Source organism: Phaethon aethereus (genome assembly GCF_964289735.1).
Source record: "Phaethon aethereus genome assembly, chromosome: 2".
Classification (NCBI taxonomy): domain Eukaryota; kingdom Metazoa; phylum Chordata; class Aves; order Phaethontiformes; family Phaethontidae; genus Phaethon; species Phaethon aethereus.
The window spans coordinates 126775900-126795077 of NC_138582.1; the positions used below are offsets into that span (position 1 = coordinate 126775900).

General features: G+C 40.1%; 1 protein-coding gene across 3 annotated transcripts in view; it reads right to left on the reverse strand.

The window, feature by feature from the left end:
* Nucleotides 1-19178, reverse strand: part of RBMS3 (RNA binding motif single stranded interacting protein 3) — a gene marked incomplete at its 3' end in the record, with an annotated part of 447733 nt that overhangs the window by 203304 nt on the left and 225251 nt on the right. The gene's annotated exons all lie outside the window — the stretch shown is intronic.

Genomic DNA, 19178 nt, shown 5'->3' on the forward strand with positions numbered 1-19178 from the left:
TCAGCATCTCCAAATGCACAGCAGCTTTTGCCTGCATGCAATTGTATGAGGGAAATATTAGCAAACGAGTAAAAAGATTAAGCTTAAGTCTCTGCCTTGCCCATGTCCATTTTGTATAGAACAGTTGTTTTTTCCACAATATTCCTGAATGTCTCCTAAAGGAGACTCCTAAAGCTCTGCTTTGGAGGACTGAGAAGCAGAGTAGGAGACAGGCAGAAGAAATCAGCTTTCACAGAGAACACCTAATAGCAAGCGATTTCTTTTATACTTGAGCACCTTTGCATACATCAGCTACAGCAATCTGGTATTTTATAGCGTAGAAAGTCTGAAGCCACTCAGCTCCCTGATACAGAACAAATTTCAACATTTTGAGGAAGTGTCAAGCCCCTTTGACACCAGTGGCAAAATCTCCCTTGGCTTTAATGGAGGCAGAAATTCATCCTCTAAGTTGCATCCAAAAAGTCCCAGGTTTACCCAGTCCTGTTCCTCTGAAGGCTCATAAACTGATTTCGGCTAAAACTTGCAGAATTCCTAAAAATCTACTATGTACCATGACCAGCACAGAAAACACATTGATTTTAACTTGGAATATGAAAACAAAACTGCAGAGAAAGGCCTGTTGTAGACCAACTGCTATCCCCTCCAAATGATAAGAGAGCACAGCAAATGTTTATGCAGCATTAGTGGCATCTTCTTTTAGCTACAAATCACTATTTTAATGCTATGTAACTGCAGTCACATCTGGTTTAGTCAAATTTTTTCAACCTGTTCTGCCTGGGTGGGAATTTATTTAGATACACAGGTCTGGAAAGAGAATTTAAAATCCAACAACAACAATTACACACTGTTAGTTCCACATTCACAAATTACATACTTCTTGGTATCTAAAATGGTTTTCAGAAGAGTAGTTGCTCAAATTGATTGCCAGAGACCTAATTCTCATCCTCTGCATTCTGGCTAATCCCTGTTTTTGTCCAGACTCAAAGCAATTGATATCAAGAAGCAGCCGATACCAAACCGTTCTTTTTCCAGGCTCCAACTCCCTCCACAACCTCCTCACCTGGACTTTTTGAGCCTGTCCAGATGGGCCTCATTCATTTCCTTCTTCCTCTTTCCTTCCTGCTCATATTCTTTCCATTTTTTCTACGCGCACCTCTACAGTATCCTGTTATTCGCTAGGCACTGTCATCCCCTCCATCCTCCAATCCACCATGTGTTACAGACAACACAACCAAGGCAGGGGAAGAGAGCAGGCTTTTAACTTCAGAGCTAGTAAACCACATGGGGCAGGTAGCAGAACTGACAATAAAAACAGATTCATTGTTTAAAAGCCTGAAATACTATAGAGTCCAGTGAATCAAACTGATGCATATGTCAACCCTAGATGATGTTTCAGTCCAGATCTTGGAATGGCTTCTGGGTGCCCTGTTTAATAAACCTGCTCTTATTGCTGGATATTGTAAAAAGCAGCACAGAGAAGCATCCAAAACTTTAACACCTTCCCAAATCTTTGTAAATATTCTCCAGATCTTTTCGAAGAGGACTGGAGAAACGTTGAGAAGAGACTACTTCACAAAAGTTTTCTGATACTCTTGGGTAGAGTGTCTCAGTAGCCTGCACAGACGTAGTTCTGAAGTGATGCAGATAGGAAGATCACACAGAGCATGTGAAACGATCTCATTAAAAAGTAAAAATGTTGGAGAAGTCACTGTGCCAGTGCGAGGGCTCTGTACCATCAGCACTGAGCCCATTCCTCCTGAACAGCATTAATTCTCAGCCTTGGAAAGGCAGCAAGGTTTCCACGGATGTAAGGAAAATCTGAGATGTAGTTTGAAATGGAAAGCTTTCAAGAGAGGTATGGCCAGCACTACAAGGTCTCTGTACTTGCTTCTAGGGGGGGGGAATTTTGCTTCTTTTGTTTCCAGTCCCAGACAAAACAAGGAAGGAAGAAAAGTTCTCAAAGATTCAAATTTGGGTTTCAAATAAATGTCCCACTGTCTTGTGAGAACCAGTCTTTTGTGGAACCAGTGTCCCTCCCTCATACGGGGAGAAAAAAGGGAAGGTTTTAAATCTTGACTAATAAAATGAATCTATGAAATACTGACCAGAGCTACTCCTCCTCACAAAACTGCTACACAAAGACATCATTTTGTGTTGCTGATATCTGACCAAAGGCAAAGAGGCTGAGCAATGTGCCTTCATGTCAGGAAAAATAATGCAATGCTTAAATTGTGCCAAGAGTGTGGTAGCCCATTGGGGCTGAAAGGGAGGAAAAGCAAACAATAAGCCTTTAGTTTCTCACTCCACAGTGCTAGTCTGAGGCTGAACATCCCAGATCCATTCTGAGTGCTGCCTTTAGAGCCAAACAGTCTTCCTTCTGCATGGCTGAAGCAGCTCTAGCTTCCCTTGGTCAGGACTAAATAAAATAAAATAAAATAAATAATAAAAAAAAAATTGTAAATCACAGGTTAGCCTTCTTCCTCTGAATCACTAAGCATTGCTTTATTAAATTGATCAGACAGGGGTTTTGCACAAGCATCTTACAGCCTGAGGCTCATCCTTGCCAGCAGTTACATTCTGGGATGCCCCCACAGACGTTAAGAAGGCTTTATAAACTGTTAGCCTGATATTCCTCTTCTGAAACCCACAGCTAGAGTGCTGCTCAAGTACTGCTGATGAAAAAACCAACACCCAAATGCCCCAAAGAGAACAAAACTCAGGAACACCACTCTGCCACCATGTTTCTGAGCCTTCTTGCAGATTAAGCTTTGAAAAAATTAACCTGCTCTTTTAACTTTTAATTAAAAAATGAATTAAAATGAATGAAAACTATTTTTGAAATTAACCTGTTTACCTCTTAACTAAACAAGTACCTTGAGACAAAGTGTTTGAATCACACATAAAAATGAATATTAAACTCTTAGTATAAAAATACCTCCTGTGGATTTCAATTTTGCTTTTAGACTTCTCTTGGGAAAATTATTTTAAACACAGGTGCAGATAACAGTAGGCTTAGATAAAAAAATGGTTTTCAATAGTTCAGGGCTGGATTAAGGGCTAGTAATTCCTCTATAAAGCCACAACAGTAAAGATAGCCTGGACGGGCCCTGAAAGCATACATATGCACCTTATAAATCTTGTGCAAGATTAGATATTGCTCTTAAGGGTGTTAAGAACCTGACAAAACTCCCACAGCTATAGTGAACAGAGCCAAGAAAGACAACTAAAACTTGCAGTTTTGGACACCTTTTCCTCCCACAAGAGGCTGAATTGTCCGAGGAAGAAATCCAGAACATACCATTAGCCCAAGACTTTCCAAAAAAGCACTCTGGGTCAGATTTTTATGGAATTTCCATGCTTAGGACTTAGGTACTTATCTGCTTTTTAAAATCTCCCATAAGCCTACTTGCATCTTTAGATATATAAATAAATTTTAAATTCTGGCCAATAGTGTTCCATTTTCTCCCATCTAGCCTCCATAACTTAATCAGCCAACTCATCACTTTGAGAGCAAGAGCAATTAAATCCTTGTATTAGAACCGGGTCCCATTAGATCTCCTCCAGCAGAACACCTTCTTAAATGAGATCTGCAGGAAAAAGACATATGCTGGAAGAGCAGGGCTGTAAATTATTATTTGAATCCTGATGGCATTTGGAGGAAAAAAAAAAAAAAAAAGAACTAAAAGCACTTAAATTTCTATACCTAGAGAGGTATGCTTTTTAATTAGATGGGAGAGTTAACAAAGCTTGGAATAAAAATATTGTCGTGTGCTCTGCCTGCAAATACAGATCACTCACTTCAGTTCTAAGAAAACTATCATTTGGATGCAACTGTGTGCTAACTCTATTTATGGTGCAGTTTAACACATTCCACTAAATGTGTTCCAAGAGACGGCTCCCTGGGAAAAGTCAGCATCCATGCAAGCAATGAAAAAATTTGTCTGTGGAAGGCATGCCTTACAGTACAGTGGGAGCAGACGATGTGTTTGTACATACCGCTCCATCGTGTCTGTTTTCAGATAGCCATGCATCCTCTGAAGGCAGTGAAATATTTCCAAAAGGAGTACAACCCTAGTGCTCCACATATTAAATCAATTTGTCCTGAAGGAGGCTGTGCTAATGATGGCAGCAAAAAATAAAAAGTCTCACTCTTTGCCTAGTCTGACTTTGGAAATAAATCTGTGGCAAGGGAAACGTTTGTACCTGATCCAAGTAAGTTGTTACTGAATGAGTTTGACAGATTGGTAACACTTTCTTTGACACTGTAATAAAAATTTTCAAACAGAAATCAAGATGCCTCCTTTCTGTTTTAACCAAGGATGCTGAGAGGTCCAGTATATTCAGCTCAATACTCCAGGCACATATTCAATTAAAAACAGCTCGGTAACAAGTATTTGTATTTTTTTTCAAATACTATAATTAAAGAATGCTGGGGAAGGGCACCTTTGACCTCTATAACCTGTAGTGAGCACAGAGATGCCCAGTAATGAGCCTGCATGTGAAAATGGTGGCAGGAAGGCCAGCAGAGGTACTGAAATGTCTTCAAGAGGTCTCCCACCTGCCAGCCCCATACACGGCTGAAGCAGGGTTATTCACTGTCCTTCACAGGGCAGAAGATGGATTTCAAGTGCTGGATAAGCAACACAGATGAGTCTGAGTAGAAACCAAAGTTAAGGACATGGTTTGAGAGAGCATTATCATGTGAACTGTGTCTCTACCCATGTGGCAGGCCGTCGGACCAGAGACGAAGGGAACCGCTTGCTCCCATGAGTCTGTTTAGGGTTGCAGGGCATCACCTCTCTTGTGATGAGCAGTAACGGATCAAAGCGGATCTCTGAAGCTGCCACGTGCAAGATGCCAGATGAGCAGAAAAGCCTCTTATGGACTTCCTAACCCCAGACCTCCCTCCTTCCCTTTCCTCTCTTCTTCTCTTCCTTTCCTTCCTTTCTTTTCCTTCCTTTCCTTCCTTTCTTTCTTTCCTTGCTTTTTTTTTTTTTTTGGATTCACAGATGCACAAAAATCTCTGACGTTTTTGCAACCTGCTGGGAACTGCCAGATGAGCCACAGTAACAACCTACACCTTCTTCTCTTGCCTGGATTCACAAGGTAGCACCAGGAGTTTCATATGCCCTGGGAGCTTAAGAGCAGCACGGGTGACTGACTGTCTTGTGAAATAAGGATGATTAAGTCAGATCAGAGTCACTGTTTGCCTTTATGACCCATATCTAGTCTTTCATCACATTTACAACACTTAATCCTTAATAGGAAATGCTCCATTTATTTTGACCACTAATGTATTCAGGACAATCTCAAGGGTCAACACAGTTTCCATCTTTCTTCCTCCCAAGCTACTTTATGATTGCTGTCCCATGGGAAAATCAAGCTTCAGCTTATCACATCAGTTTCTTGCAATCTGATGAAGGAGCTCCCTGAGAGGAAAGCGGCAGGAGGGAGAGCCAGGGCGCTTTCCAGCAAGGGCCCAAACTCTTTCCCACCTTAGCAGTGATATTTATGTAATATAGCTAACCTCGGGTGATAATCATTGATATTAATAATTCTGTTTGTATTATTTCAATGTTTAGCATATCTGAATGATTCACATAAGGAGAACAAAGAATATAGTACATTTAAGGAAAAAACCAAACTTGTTTCGCCCCTCCATATCTGTTCACTTGCTGTTCACAGAAGACGAATAGATACACCTTTTTACATCATTGCATTTTTACTCAGGTCTGTTCATTTGTCAAGTTTCGGCATCAAAGACTTAATGTCTCAGAGAGATTCAGGTTCTTTAAACTGACTTCCCAACTTCTTTTACAGAGTTTTTCAACAGGATAAAATATTTTGCTTCACAAACACAATGTGATAGCTTTGCACGCCACTTATTTTACACATTTAAAATAATGCAATAGTAGACAACCAATGGAAAACTGACAGACTAAAATATATAGGCTTACAAAAGAGGACCGCATAGACAGGTACATTTAGCAAAGTCATTTTCTACCAGCCTACGAGTATCAAATATCTAAATTCTTAGCTATTTATTCATTCACTTTTGGAAGGTTTAGTTGCCAATTCATTTTCTCAATCTTTCAACTTCATAAATTTTCATTATTTGCATTTTAATACAAGCACAGTGTTCATTCTAGATTCAGAATGAGTTAAGGTAGGGCAATAACGGTGGAAAAAAGTATGCTTATAGGTGGTAGAAGTAGAGTGAAATGAACAGAGGCAAAAAGTTGATCACAAACACGGAAAACTTGAAAAACTATGAAAGACCAGGGAGAAAGCTATTTGTTAAAAATTGGAAAAGAAGAAGGGAGAAAAAGCAGAAATAAATGGGGTAATGGTTAACAAAAACATATTATGAAACAGGAAGGAAAGAAATTTGAGTCCTTTTAAAAGAATGAAAATTAATATAAATATCAGAGGAAACTATAGGCAGGGGACAGCCTGAAGATGAGGCTGCAGATGTCAAAATGGAGAACATGGAGCACAGAGGAAGGGTACCTTTAAAAGGTCATTCTTTCCAGCCGTTGCATAAGTCTGACTTTGCCACATATTTCCAATACTCACAGCATTTTCTGTGGTATGTGCTGACCTTTTAGGTTTGCCTACCATAGTATTTTCTTTTACTTCAATATTTTTCTTTAAACATTTTGAATAAATGATTTAATGTCCTGTAAGGTAGAGCTCTAGTAAAAATAAACCCACACACAGAACAAAAAGAAAAACCAAGAAAAATAACCCTGCCGAACATTTCCAGCTTCGGCTCTGGATATGGGCGTAAGACCTCCTCCTCAGAGCTAGCCTCCGAGGCTTACCGGGGTAGCTGCAGTGTGGCGTTGAAAAGCTGCCTGGAATAAACACTTTTATTTGCAGCATCTCTCAGGACACTAAAAGCTTAAGGGTTGATGTAGCAAAGGTGTACGCCTGTGACTGCTGTGGCACCCAAGTATTACGCTGGGAGCCAAAAGACGGGTTATAATGCCAAGCCCCGACATAATGGCCTCAACCAAGTAATTTCAGTTCTTTGCGCCTTTCTCCTCCTATGGTCTTATAAATACTATACGTACCACAAACCCTTTTGTCTCTCAACATTGCCTGCTCACACTGTACCACTTTACATACAGACAGACAGCCAAATAGTGGTCCACTGCTGATCTTGAAGAAGAGGGGAAGGCAAATGTTTTCACACAGCGCAATACAATTGGTAGCATTGGTATTTATGGTCTGGCAGTAGCATTGAGCGAGTCTGGCAAAAACTAAACTCAGAAATGAGACTAGAATTCGTGGTCTGGTTAAGTAGAAATGTTGTAGTTCCAAGCCAAAGTATTTCCACTTGATGGGGGAAAACAGACTGAAAGACTATAGCAACTACATGGATTAAATCAGTCAGGAATGTAGCAACGGATTATCAATATAAGAAAGCAAAGCGAAACAAAAAAGTTAAAAATTGGATAAAAATGGAAGGCCCTATATATTACATCAAGATTTGAAATGATAACCCCATCATAATTTTCCAGAGTTCAAAGCCCACAGTTATTTCCTTGTACAGAAAGGCAGACTGATAATTCCCTTACGTCAGTTAAGGTCTTTTTTTCCCTTTACTCTTTCCACAAAGCCCTTCTTGTCACTGAGAAATTCCTTAGACAGCAGCAGGCCCTCTTGCTAAGAATGAACAAGACACAAAGCTCAACTTCTGCAAAGCACTGCTCATTCAGCAGATATTAATTTGAACACTGAAATCAAACTGTCTGCTGACAAACTGGAGAAACATAAGACCCAAGGCATAAAGCAGTGAGAGGACCTTCAGATTTGTACATACCTATGCATTGTTGCCATGCTGCTAAGCAGGAGTTTCAAAACTGATGCTCTGAGTCTCAACATCTCAGTTGTTAATCACAATTTAAATAAGCAATTAAAATGGACCTCAAAAGACAAGGAAGCCTTTCACTTCTCCTATCTCTTTTGGAGCTGAACTTTGAAGATGCTTTTTTCTACTTAATGAAATTGGTTCCACAGGCCCCCATCTGCAGATTGAGCTCATTTTACTTACAAAAGTTCTTTTAAGGAAAAAGCCAAGCAAGGCATGTGTATCTTATTTATCCACATAGGGAATACTCAAAACAAAGCACAAATCTCAAAAAGCAGTAACAAGTCCTGCTTCTTTCCATACATGGGTTTCATGGTCTCAAAAAGTCAATCACATAAGTAAATTGTGCACACAGGTAGCATATCCAAGAGTAGGAATTTAATTTATTTGTACTTTGTTAAAGACTAGCAATGAAACAGGGTTCCTGAAGAATTTCAGAAGACGAATCTCACTAATATTTCCAAAGGTTACAGATGACTTCTGACCAGGAGAAAAATAAACTAGAAAGGGAGGATCTGAACCTCCTGAATATAAAACAGTGATTACAAGAACCATATTTGCATATTAAATACATGGCTGTTCATTGCTACTCATTATAAAATATAACTACTTTGGGCACATTCGCAATTGCTTACATGACTCTACAAGACCCCGGTACATAATGGGAGCACTTTCAGTTCTCAGAGATGCTGTGCAACTGCTGTTTCCACTACATTAAAATTTAAAAAGGACCAGTGCTTCTGCAAAGCAGGCTCTTATATACTTTGTTTTCAAACTTTGCAAATGCATTTTTGAAGATCAGCTCAGATCTGGTACTCATTTGCAAGTGAAATGCCAAACTTGGCATGAATTCTAGCTCGATTCATCTCGCAGGGTCATTTCTTCCCATTCTCCCTTTTGGCACGTAATGCCTCCTTGTTGACTTCTATTTAGTCACTACTGTTTCAAGGGAGACATTGGTATCTCTTTTTAAGGAATTATTGTTATTTTTAATTGGAACCATTTGCCCTTCTGAAAAATCCACATCACTGATGCCAGCTCCTCCGTTTCTGACCTCCACCACCTCCCTGTCAAACTGGAACGGAAAACAACCAGCTCTTCCATTTAAATCAGCTCCTGCTGTCAGTGACAACACCCAGAGTTACACAAGTAACAAGAAAGCTGAAAAAATGCACAACCCGTCTGTATGGACTGCTGCTGCAGAAACTGTCTTCACTCAGTTCAACCTCTTTAATCCGAACAAGGTGAGAAAGATGAAAGGAATTCAGATAAAACAGAAATCAAATTGAACTGCAACATCTGGATCCAAAGCGTTCTTCTTATGTCACTGTTGCAGGGAGATACAGGGAGTTTCATGACTGAGCTAAAACTCAATTTCAAGTCCACTGCATGGGAAGACCACCAAACTTCAATTATTTTACTAATCAGGCCTTTTCTACAGATAGGAAGAAATCCCATTCCTGGCTTTACAGGCAGAGTTGACGTTCTGGTCTGGCTTGAGAACAAGCAGTCTTGCAGGGAAGTCAGGTGCATTAGCACTCTTCCAATTAAAAGAGGGAAGGGATTTGATGATTCATTCTTCCCTTTCCCTTCCCCTTCCCTTTCCCCTTCCCCTTCCCTTTCCCTTTTCAAAATCTATTTCTGCTTTATGTACAGCTATCTTGTGCATATACCGTGACGCTGTCCAGAGGCAAACCATTGCTGTCTCACAGGGAATTAATAAAGCCACAAGGTGCTTGGTGACATCTAAACTTTCAGGGAGTTCAATCCCTCTTCCATCAGAAGAAAAGCTGAGAAGCAAGCACTTAAACATCTTCTGGCAGCACCCAAGAATCCTCTTTCAAATACCAAGTGTAGGAAAGGCACACACTTAGAATATAACTTTTTTCCTCTACTGAAGTAAGAGTAAGACATATGTTGCCCACTTACGAGAACAGTGGGTTGGACCACAGAAATAAATAAATATATGACAGCACCAGGTCTGCTGCCCTAGCAAAAAATGATGAAACATTCAGAGATCAGCATTTTTCCCCCCAACTACTTACAATCCAAAGTAGATATTTCAGGCTGGCAAGTTATACCTCTGAGGACAGAGTTATGAAATAATTTCTCCCCCGGCTTGACAATAAAATGGGGGGGGGAGAAATGACAGGCAGGATAAATGTGCCTGTCACACAACTAGCAAATAGTAGAATCAAGCCTTAAGCACTGTTAAATAAAAAACAACAAAAGCAGAAAACCCAAACCTCTGAACTTTTGTCACAAACTAAATGAATTTCTCTCCCTGAATAATTCCTCCAACCCATCTTCTACACAATAGGTATGTCATGTTGTTTGGCACCTGGCCAGAAGATAACTTGACAATCTTTGGCTAAACACTAGGGTTTGGGTTTTTTTTTATTATGTCCCTTAGTTTACCATATTGTGTGCATTAAGAAGAAGAAAAAAAGGATGGAGGAAGGACAATGTTTGATGGTAACATCAGTGGCAGAGGACGATACCCCTTTTCTTCCATCTTGTGATTTTTCCTCCATCTTGGGACACCCAAAATTAAAAAATGTCTTTTGGAGTTAATGACTGATGGTGAACTGAGAAATTATCAACAGAGGGTTATCTCACAGAGTGAAACCAAATCTGAACAGAAACGCTTTAGCATAATCTTGAAAAAACAACCAGTCAAAACCAATGACATGATGTTCCTCTTGTGTCTACCATGGGCTACACTGGTGTAAGAGCTCATCCCTAAAAGCTCTGCATGTGCAGTTGCTAATGCATGGGTAATGTGATTAACTGACTGAGAAAGGCCTAGAATTACTCCCATTCTGACTAGATTACTGGATAATTAGATTGGTGGCACTCTTCCCTTACTGGGCTGTCAGATTAAATCCTGCTGGTTTTCTTTAGATAACTGTCATGTTCCACAATTACAAACAGGGACTGACACCAAGTGCTTTTCATGTTCAAAGGATGTAAATGTCTCTTCTACCTCCACTGGACCAATAAGAAAAATGCCCAGTGCACTTACTATTTCATTGAAAATGGCATTAAATTTGATTAAAACATACCTAGTTGATAAACCTGGTCAGAAACATTTAATTTGACTTGATAAATGGGAATCACAAGGCTTTGAATACTCATCTGGCCGATTACTTAATGGAAGGGTAAAATCAAATTATGCTTTAAAGGGAATAAGAAGGAACATTTCAAAGTTCTGCTTACCTAGAAACAAATTTCTCATTCGCATGCTCCTTCTGCGGGTCTGTTCAGTCCAAGAAAGGAGCTGGCAGTTGTTTGGACCTTCCACATTTGCTTAATGTGGGAAGTGAAAGCTTTTCATATTCCTGAATTCCCGTAACTGGTACTGCACCACATGTTGTTATAACAGTAACAGGCGGATTTGTGGTATTTGGTTGCTCTATTCTCTCCTTGAAGAGCTTGACAGAGCTTGACATTAACTATGTTATCTGACCAGACTGAAAAGTTGAACTACTAGTTCCCAAAATACAGAAATACTGTTGTTATTATTGTCAAACCTGTACATCTGAATGTCCTAAGATTGGCTATTGACCAAAAGCAAAACAAACGCAAACCAGAACAGGAACTGAAACTTAAAGAGTTTAGATATATGTCAACAAGCATACAATCCAAAATGGGCTACTCTGATTCTGTGAGTCCTTAACGATGTCATACTTTCAATTTTTACTCAGAAACAATGACTGTTAGAAATGTACTGCCCCTTTTTCTGTTTACATAAAAGCTGAGATGTTCACACCAAAGTTTTTCAACAAACATCTGTAAAGCACAAGACTTGTGCTAAAATTTCAAGGGTTGGCAGTAACTGCTTTGTTGATTTACTTCAGTGAAAACAAATATCTAAATATATCGCAAAATATATTGCAGCACTTCTAATTCTGAAGCAATTAATACTAACTCAATCGAAGGTAAAAACCTTGTCTTCATTCAGCAAATCCACTGACTTCAGCAGGAGGTTCTTCCTGAGCAAGTTCTTAAACCTAAGAGAAAATGAGTAAAACACCAGCTATCACTTTAAGAGGATCAGTAAATTTGGTGTTTCTTCCTGAAGTGATCGCTGGATGGAAAAAGTCTTCTGAAAGACGGCAATGGGCGCAGACCAAACCTGAGTCAAAATCTTGATTCAGCTGAAAATAGTGGTGAATATCCCATCATCCTGAACAGCAGAGAGGAACGGTCCTTGGTGGCCCTTACACAGCAGGGCTTTGCTGCCCCATCGTAACCAAGTCCCAACAGCAAACCAGCTATGCCCACTGAGGCACCCACTAGCTATCACAGCACCACTGGGTTTTCCCCTGTGGATTTCAAGAAGGCTGCTATTCGGAATAAGGCACAAAAGTTGACATTTTAGACACTCCAGTATTTTTCCTTCTCACTTTAAATTATGCAGTTCTGCCATATTTGGAGTCTTTCCACAGCTAGTTAATAAAGGTAAAGTTTTCTGTACATCTGGTCTCACTGGCAAATTTATGCAATGTGAGGAAATATGTATCTTTTGAAGTTTGTACAAGAAAGAGAAGATCGAAGCCAAAGAAAAGGTGGAACATCTCTGATAACACATGTCAGAATATCAAAAACATTTGAAGCTGTAAAGCTGTATCTGCACTTCTCTCTTTTTTTTGGCCTTCTAATGACTTTAATTTTTTAATTTATTTTAAACTGTAAAAGTAGTTTACACTTGTATGAGAATACTTTCCAATGAAATGGTAAAGAGGTAGAGTTATGAAGAAAAATGGCAAAGGAGAGAGCAGATAAGTAGCTAAAACAGCGAGCTATAAATGTGCAGAGCAGAAGCTAATGTTAAGAAGCAAACCACTGTTATATAGCTTTTATTTACAATAGTAATGTATATTTATCATATCTGATATGGATAATAGTTCCAAGGACCTGCAACAGTAGTTAGAATAACAAACTTAATCAAGTTAACAATATGGAGATATTTCACCCACAGGTTCTGTTTCTAAAACTCTTTTTCACTTATAGCTGAAATAGAATCACCTTGGAAGGAAAATGAACTGGCTGATGTACAGTGCCCAGCAACATCAAACAGCAAATTTGGGTAAGAAGTGACACTTGACCTAAGGAAAACAGCAGAGGGATTATAACAGGTTTCTTGAATTGTAGTTTGACCAAAATGTTCACATTAACTCTTTACAACCTCACAGAATGGGATGGACAGTAAGTATTTTGAGATCCTTTCTGTCAAGGTGCAATAACAGGGCATATATGCTCAGATGTTTATATTAACTGTATTCGTGAATACATGCTAACTTGTTATCTTTATGTTATGAGTCAACCAGAAATGAGATTAGCAACACAGCCCCTCGAAGAGACCTTGCCATTTATATATGCCTTTTGAACAGAAAACACTGTTTCCCACAGAAAACTAAAGTTCCCAACAATTAGGGCCTACGCGCACATAAAAGCGAACTGGTGTAAAACCTCAGATCTCCATTCACTCCAATGAAGCCAGCCATCGAAGGCACGATTTATCGCATGCCCTCACCCATTTTGATCCCAGAGCTATGACATGACTTACAAAACTATGCATAAGAAAATTGCTGATGGGCCAGAGCCTTGGGTTGATAATTTTGGGCTACTGGGTATAAACATGTTCTGATCACTACTCAGTGGGGTGGGATTAAAATCAATACAGAAAGAGGTTTGGAGTTATCTTTTCATAAATGATTCTTCACCTGAGGAAGGGAAGGAAAAATGTCTCTAACTACTTGACAGAAGCAAAATGGCCTTTGCTTAAGGTTGCTGAGGGAATTGGAATGTCATAAAATGACCTGTGAGAGATGGATTAATATAAAGTTCATGCCAGCATAAGTACAAATACATTATTAACCTGTGTGAATATGGTATGCTAAACATGATAAACCATACGCTGTTTATCAGATGGACAGATACATGCACATGCAGTCAAGCACTCATAAAACCCTGACTAAAATTCGAAATACTCTGCTTTTCCTTAATTGCACTGTAACTTTTCCCCCTGTGAAGCTGCTTTGGCAATGCTGTTTGAAGGAAAACTTTCCTGGCAGTGGCAGCAGGGTAACTGCATTTCCCTGGGCTTTCATCCTTGGGGTCGTTCAGGAGCACGTGCATTTGTGCTCACTGCGATGGAGGTCGTCTCTGATGTGGACACCTGTCCAACATGAGCAGAACGGAAACCACCGACACCTTTCACAGTGCCTAACAACTATCAGATGTTAATACATTTTGGCTAATATCGAGTGGGATTATGATTAAAGCCAGTATAGCAGGAGGGTTTTAATCCTGTTCTTACATGCACTGGGGAGTGAGAGCTCTTCAATTTGAAAGGCTATCATCCAGTCCCTTCATGAGAACTAAATGCACTAAACCAATACTGTGAATAGCATCCACCACTTCACGTACTTTGGGTGGCCTTATTTTAACAAAAGGTTATTCATGCTGTTACATTATGAGGATCCCTAAAACCATTAGCAGCAATGAGGCAGATCAAGAGGCAGTAATAAACTCTAGTTTAAATTAGAAACAGCTACATTTTGCACATTCACACACATACACATAATCTGTTTGCTGATAACACAAAATGACCAATTTTGTTAACCAATTGTTAAAGTTTACATAACTTAAAGAGGAAAAATAATAACAAATAACCTCTGCATCTAGAGCAATAAATCTTTTATTCATCCTACAGCTGAGCCATTCCTCTGATCATTAAGGAAAAACTAATTAAAACAGGGCTTCATACACCTTTGCAGAAAATTGCATACTAGGGTGAGATGTGGTAGAGCCAAAGTAGGCTTGCGTTTATTTGCAGTGTGTGGTCCCTCCAGTGAAAAAACACACAACTTACAAAAGTCACTCACATTTTGAATATTTCCAGCTTGAACGTTCACTGCAAAACATCATTGCTAAGTTTGTATTCAAAAGGCACAGCGTAGTAAACGTTCTCTTTAAACACAAAAGGAATGCTTTTTGTTTTCCAGCTAAACACCCCTCTCCTCCTCTTTTTATTCCACTGAGAAAAACACTACATACTGCAAACCCAAATCAAGTAAAGTTTGCTTTCCTCTTCGAAAATTTCTATTTCAACATCACAATTGCTATTAACTTCAAAGGAAGCTGACAGTTCTCCAGTTAGTGAGTTAAAAGACAGCCAACTTTCAGCTGGAGTCATTACAAATTAATTCTGCCTTACAAGGCCACGTTAGGTAATTTCCTGAGCTGATGGTAATAAATAGCCCTTTCCATAATGCAAGAACAAATGAGTATAGTGAGGCTGTCCTGATGTGAAAACAGGAGGACCAGGCTAGGCTGGGCTCAGGGAAATGGCGTAGGACAGCCTGACCCAGCCGCACTCAGACCCGCCGCCACTGCAACTCCACCTGCAACTTGAATCCGCACCTTAATGCACAATGAACTCAGGTGTATGTCCAAGCTGGAGCACCGCAGTAGGTACAATCTGATGGCATCGCTTCTCTACAGCCTCCTCTACTTTCTCGTTTTATATTTTGTCCTGTGGATTGTAACAATGCACTTGCCAGCTACGAGACAGAGCTGGCAGACTGGAATTAAAATGGGCTGAGACTGGCAGGTTTTCTCTTACAGGCTTGATCCCTTCCATGTCCTCAGCTTTGAGGGGCATTTATTTATTAATGTGAGGAAGAGATAGAGTTGGCAGGAACACACTGTGTAAACAAGCATCGAACTACTGACATTGTCGCTTCTTGCTGAGTAATTTGCCACAGTCACATGAAAATGTTAGTTAACAAAGACCAAAAATACAAGATTTTCTCTTCCTGCTAAACGATTCTGGTAGTGACCTCCAGGCAAAACATTTCCTCAAGCAGTGGGAAAAATCCTCCCTAAACGTTGCATGGCCTCAAGCGTGTGCAAACTTCTCTCTCTGCATACAGAGAGGGCAGGGAAGACATTACAACATCCAGGTACGAGGCCAACCTCTAATGCACGATGAGTACTATCCCGTGTCTGTCATCACGTGCTGCCTCCCACCTGAATCACTTCAACTACTTGGGGCAAGAGTTGCTCTTTTCTTTTGGTTGGTACAGGACCTAGTGGAGTCATGGGCCCCAATCCATTACTACTCTAACACTAAAGTCTCCATGGCGTCCACCTTAAGGTCACGATCAAGTGACACAAGATGGTGCAGAGCCAGTTTTCTCTGAGAAAAATGTACAGGAGTTTTGCCATTACCTTCAGTGAAGTCACCTCTTAAACCCAGAAGGTCCAGAGCTCACGCTGCAAGCTAAACAGCAAGAAGTCTGCGCTGGGTCTCCAACACCTGCCTTTCATTATGGGAGCACAGATTTCCCTTCTCCAGCATTTCTGCTTTTTATCAACTGAAACCTCCATATCTGCGCTCTAGACTGGTTAAGTGAATTTTAGTGAGGACGACACAGATTAATTCTCATTATTACCATTACTATCGTTATCACTGAGTTAGTACAGAAAAAGAAAAAAACCAAAAACTCTGGCTCCCTGACCACCAAATGAGCTTACTTTTAATTATAAACAGAAAGGGCTTGATGGTAGGTTTTTGCAGTCTGAGACAATCAAAGCTACTGATAAACAACAGGAATTGTTTACAATGGGAATAAACTATTTTTCGCATTGTACAAAAGAAGGAAGCCTGAGAGCCAGGAGTGCAACAGGGTATCTCCGTGGATTAAGTAGTATGTCTAAGAGCACACAGAGTATTAGTAAGAAAACCTATACAGAGATGCCTACGCAGCCCATTGTATTGTCTCTTTGAGGGAGTGATGAGAACGCAGGTCAGTAAGAATAGTAAGAATAGCTGGCAGATTATCCTGCCTTTGCCCAAACCAGAAAAGAACATTAAAAGTGTGGGGTGCAATCTGACAGCACGAGGTCCCACAGGGACCCCGGGCTTCTCCAGCAGGATGTGAGAGCTCTGGGTTCAAGGCCCTACATCCCTGATACCCAGCAGGCTATAGGGCTATAGCTTTACTCTCTTGCACTGCCCCAACGATTATTCAATTATTCATCCAAGGTGGGAAAGGTCTGGGTGAGAGGGAATGAGAGAGGCTTCTTTCAAGACAGCCAATAATTGGGGGTGGGGGGGTGGGGGGGGCAATCACCTGGCATGTAAGAGACTCTCCTTAGAGCTCCTGCTTCAAATTAGACTGACACAGGACTGAACCCAAGCCACCGAAACCTAAATGAGTTTTTAAGCTCTGAATTATTAAGACTTTTTTTTCACTAATAAATTCATTTTGGAAACTCCAGGGTTGCCTTTTTTTTTTAAATAGCCTTTTTTTTGTTTTTTGGTAATGTCAAAAAACTGCACCATTTTCACCACCAAACTTATCTACCATTGTAAGTAGCAAAGTGAGGTTTGGTGGTCCAGTGAGATCCATGATGAAGAAATAAGAGAGAGATAAAACAAGTTTTCAAATTCCAGAAGGAAGAAGGTAGAAATATTGAAAACTGATAAACAGCCTACATAAATTACAGTTTCAATGATTCCGCATTGAGAAAATTGCACTTGGAATGACTTCAGCAGTGAATTGAAGTATTAGAATGTTTAAGGTCTTGATAAATATAATTTCTTAATGAAAAATAAATTCATCTAACATATTTCAACAAAGAATACAGCAACTAGTCAGGTGATACTGTAGATTAATAGATACGATCAGGACAAAGATAATTTGCCTTCACACAACACATTGTAAAATAAATCAAGCAGGCTGAGTATCTTCTGTTACGCCCAAGTCAGACATAGTTGCTAATCCATTGGCATACGTTATTTATCGTAATACTCATATCTTTCATCTCAGAAAGTAGCCACTCACTGTCCTTTGCAAGCATTTAGTCACTTCCATTGCTTTGGGATCTTAATATTCTGGTTATCATATAAAATGCATTATGGCTGCTACACAAATCCTTTGCAATCACAGTCAAATTTTCTGCAAATGGAAAAAAACCCAGCAATATAACCAAGGGAACCTCGAGGAGCTCAAACTCCCAAGAGAGCTGTATAGTGCAGACAATTAGTTTCTGCTTACCGGTAATGTTTTGCAGGCAAAAACAAAAAAAATCCCCTCATGAACAAGGAGAATGGATAAGAACTCAGAAGGGGCAAACTGCAAAGCATAGGAAGAAAACAAAAGAAAAAAAACAGAGAAAGACTTTGAGATCATCAAAGCTTGCCTGTGTTTCACCTTTGTAAGGTCTCTCCCTTTAGTTCTGCCTATTGATACATATCCTGCACTGACATTTTGAAAACAACATGAAACACAGCAGGCTTATTTGGAATAGCATCTTTCATTATTTATTTACTTACAAACCACAAACTGCTGTGCAATGCATTTGCTGCGATTGGAAAAAAAATACTTTTTATTGCAGTCTAAGTTCCTATTTTCTTCCATTACCGAATAGTAATTTAACACAGTAAACAAATATACACTCATTAAAGTTTTTTAGCGGACTAAAGCTTTGAGTCATTGTTCTGGCAAAATTTACTTCTCTGAAAGCTCTTAGAAGTGCTTCGTGAGCAATCTTACACAGGTAATGAACATGGCACATGAAGATAAATAACACATCTGCTGTGTTTCAGCACACTGAAAAACCTACCACGGGCTGCAGAAGAGCTTTACATTCATTAGGTCATGCTCATTTTACAGTCCTCCTTCGGCAGCTCGCAGGCTGGCAGTCACCAACCTCATCACCTGGATTGATGCTACGTGGGTCCCACCAGAAAAAAACTGCTAATTAGCACGCAGCTCTGGGAGGCAAAGTCTTGGGTGGGCACAGAGACACTGAGGAATAATGCTGTGAACAGCGCACGTAACGTGGGCAGTGACGACCGTAAAACCACACTAAATGATTCAAAGGTGCCTCCTGACTGCCTTGGTTAAGCTTAACACAAGCCAGGGTTCGAACCAGCCATCTCGAGATACACGGAGGAGCGTGACCAGCTTTGAGGGGCCTGTATCTCATCTCCAGCGCAAGCACAAGACCGCACAAGCAAGTGCTGAAAGTGGAGAGATCGAGAGAGAGAACAGCAATTAAAAAAAAATCGGTAGGAAGGGGAGAGGAAGCAGGAAGCCATTTTCAGCTGCCGACCAAGACTACACATGACAGAGGCCACAGAAAGTCTGAAGGAATTTGTCCTTCTCCTTAAAACTTAAAGGGGAGCGCATGTGTGCGCACTTCTTGCTTAGATCTGTGCTTTCCTCAGTGTTTTGGTAGTCAGGGAATACCGCTGGGGTTTAAGCGAGGTTTTTGCCATTTA